The sequence below is a fragment of the Battus philenor genome, unplaced genomic scaffold, assembly GCF_028537555.1.
Source record: "Battus philenor isolate CCGP_79_NKW_IND1 unplaced genomic scaffold, ilBatPhil1.0.hap1 SCAF_13, whole genome shotgun sequence".
Classification (NCBI taxonomy): domain Eukaryota; kingdom Metazoa; phylum Arthropoda; class Insecta; order Lepidoptera; family Papilionidae; genus Battus; species Battus philenor.
The window spans coordinates 10,392,339-10,396,150 of record NW_027181675.1 but is presented as its reverse complement, the minus strand read 5'-3'; positions in this window follow the sequence as shown (position 1 = coordinate 10,396,150).

Below are 3,812 nucleotides of genomic sequence, written 5' to 3'. Positions count from 1 at the left end.
ACCTAATCAGTATTTCAAAAGGAGTATTTTTGATTTTTTACACAAATATGTCTCAGTTCTTGTCTTTAATGTTATTGTATAATTTTCAATCATTGCAACTCTGAAGTTTTGATGTCAATAACGTGGATAAACTGCAGGTATTGCAGTGAATTTGTTTAGGGGTATGGGTAAAATCGATAGCATCAACAGCTGTTCAAGCCGGCCTAGAGACGCTGAATGGTTTTAATCTTTTGTCGATAGATGGAGCAATAATTGAATTTCAATTTAGATTTATGGTCTTAAACTTGTGTTAACATAATAGCGAATTTCGAATGGGGTCTATAATCACTAGCGTAGTAACTATATAACATAAATATATTTTTTTCGTAATATGAATAAGATTTTTAAATAATCGACGAATAACAGTATTATTTATATAGCGATAATTAAATAACCAAATAGAGGATTCACCTAATGCTACCTACCAAAAACAGTGCTTTACTGCCCTGGATTACTGTATATAAATTTCTGTGCATAAAATTATCTGTAATTATTATTTTGAATTATAATAAGATGCGATTCATTAGGCCTATAATTTAATTTTATTATAGCGCTGCCGAAACTGCTGTTACGTGCCGTAAGTTTGGTCGCAGCAACACGGGGAGGAGTGATAGCTAATTCGTTCCGTTCCTCCCCGTCAATGTTTGGGGCGGCGGTGGTTATTTACTTTGTTCGTCAAGGCTTAACTCGCCGCGAATTACTAAGACGCAGTGCTGCGGTTTTCGCACTTTACTTAGAACGTCTTATAAACCGGAACATACATATATATAGTATTAATACGAAAGACTACCGTTATCTCGTACCGTTATCGTATATAAGTTATGTTTAAGTTAGAAACAAATTATGTGACAAATCACTTTTTGTATTTCTCTTATGTCTTATATATTTAAAAACATTACGTCTATATGTAGTGAAGAATCTTTTTTTGTAAATTAAGCTGTAATCTGACAACAGAAATATTAATGAACAACAAAATCATTAACTGCCTTTTTTAATTATCAGAACGGTTCTAACATACGACTTTTTATTCAATATAAAATTTCAATTATATGATAATAAATGTAAGATCATGTTTTCTTACATTTTATGTGCATAATGTCGTCAATGCAAATACTTGTAGGTTCGTGAGGAGAAGTGAAATCATCAAAACTCCGCGTGTAGTGTGAAAACTGCTATAGCTGACTTTATTTTCTTTATTAATCACAGTTATATCCTTCAGCCTGTGTCACAACCCATTGCTTAGATATCTTATATAAAAACCTTTCATTTATCGTTTGTATGTAATTCTTCTTCTCATATTCCGCTGATGGACGTCCACGGCAAGGAATAGGCCTCCCCCAAAGATTTCTACGATGTCCGGTCCTGTACCCGGCATCCAGCTACTTCCCGCGACCTGAACTAAGTCGTTGGTCCACTCATTGGAAGGCCCGACAGCATAGTTACACCGTATCTACCGGATCGTGGTCGCAACACGAGAAACTTTCGACCCCAACGGCCATCAGTTACACGAACGATGTGCCCCGCCCACTGCCACTACAGACAAGCAATTCTTCGAGCTACATCGGTGTACCTTGTTCTTTGCGGATCTAATTTCTCATTCGACCTCGCAGATAAACTCCGAGCAATGTAATCTCCATTGCTCTCTGCATGAACTTGAGCCTTCTTATAGGGCCCATCGTAAGTGACCACGTCTCGGATCCGTATGTCATCACTAGCAACGCACATGGGTCAAAAACCTTCGTCGTCGTTCGATGTTTCGGAGCATGTCTGTATTAACAAGTCTTAGATCTCCGACAGCTACAGTGTACATCATATAATGTTTGATATCGCACTGGTTCCGAAAGTAAGTATTATCACTTTCGCTTGATGATGTTGAATCGTCGTACATTATAAACTATTTGTTCTCTGCTCACAATGATATTGTGGACAATTTACACATAGCACGTAAGCAGATTTATCATAATTTTCAATTGTTTATAATGTAAAATTAAGAATATAATCGTTAGAATCGAGAGAATCGTTAGAAAATAATAGTTTTCTTTAAACATACTTAAATTAGAATCTGAATACGACTTTTCGGTTCAGGTTTAGCAACAAAATGGCTAGTGAAGTAATAAAGGTAATGTATACAATAAAAATGAAACGTTTATTCATATTAACGGTACAAGGTATTCGAAGTCTTAAAACGTTTTAGATTCTGTCTTTTCCTTTATAACTTATAGATATTTGGATTTTTTGTCTGGAATAAACTTTTTCTGTTTCTTTTATTTCTGCTTATTTTTTTTGCGGGTTCGGGAAGACATGGCGCAGATTAGCAGCTTAAAAGTATTTATAGGTAGCAAGGGAGCTCAAGGGTTCTATCAGGAGCATTTACGCGGACGGCTACAATGGACTGTAATATATAACACTTGATAAAAAGTGAAACATATCTTCACAACTTAACCATGTTTTATAAAAATGTTTTAAAACCAAAAAAAAATATTCTTAAATAATATAGCAGTTTAATCTTTTACATAATAAAATGAACACAAACGTAATAATTTAATTAAAAGACATTTTATTTGTGACATTGTTTATAGAAGCACTTAGAGTATTGGCTTATATTGTTTGCGTACTATTTTGAAAATAATTTATTATTACCGTTTTACAAATATTAACGTATCGATGATAAATGTATCTCAAGACTCTATATAGCAATCTTTTACTAACTTTTTGTAAATTTTATAAAGATATCCACGGATTTAACAACTTCAAAACAATCAATAAAAATGAGGTTCCTCAAATAATGTGTTAAAACATACAAATAAGTAACTCTGATAGCTTTTAATTAATACGATTTTAAATTAGATGTAAATTTTTATTCCCGCACTTTGACATTTAACTCACGTGATGTTCAATGAAATATCATGTCCATTAGGAAATAACAGCATGTGGCTACTTTTCTTCGTCATTTCTAGAACGTAATCAAATAATAATATGGCACGAAGAAGAATATAAGACAATTATCATTTAAAAAAAAACCGTAAACGTCCATTGTGATTTCAAATAAGATCTGATGGTTGCGACCTGCATCTATTGTCTTCGACCTTGCTAAGGTCCTTGAAAGACGCTGGATGTCTGTCTACACGTAAGTCTGTGGTCTGGGCTCTAGAATTTCAAGGCCTCAGCAGTCAACAAGTATTCAACTTGCCAATTCGCTGTACTATGTTGGCTACTTTGATTCGTTTACGAACTCCTCGTCCTTGATTCAATTTCGTATATAAATTCCATTTACATTTTCAATATTTCATTTAAACTTATCATAATAATTGAAAAAATAAGTATCTTTCTATTTTGTTTAACAATATTCCATCTATAGTAAAATTGAATGGAAGATAGTGGTCTTTAGGTATTAAGTGCGACTTTTGCTACACTTTTGGGAACACAACTTTTTTTAAACATACTTCGTGTTAAAAATAAGATAACGTTCCACTGCTTTTGAACGCAGGGGAGATAGTCATACATTAGTTATATACGAGTATATAGTCATTAAATCTTAATCAATCAATTAAAGTTATTTTGAACGTAACACTATTATAATTGTCAATACTACGCGATGTTTATATTATTTATTTTATTTATATATAGATATATGTCGTCTTACTTATTGTGAGCAGATTCCGGAAGTTTGATAAGAACATGTCGATTATTCTTTCTAACACTTCCTGATCCCTCCGGTTTCTTCAAGGAGCTTGGCTTTAGCAGCTGTCTGTCGCACATTATTTCCACTTTTA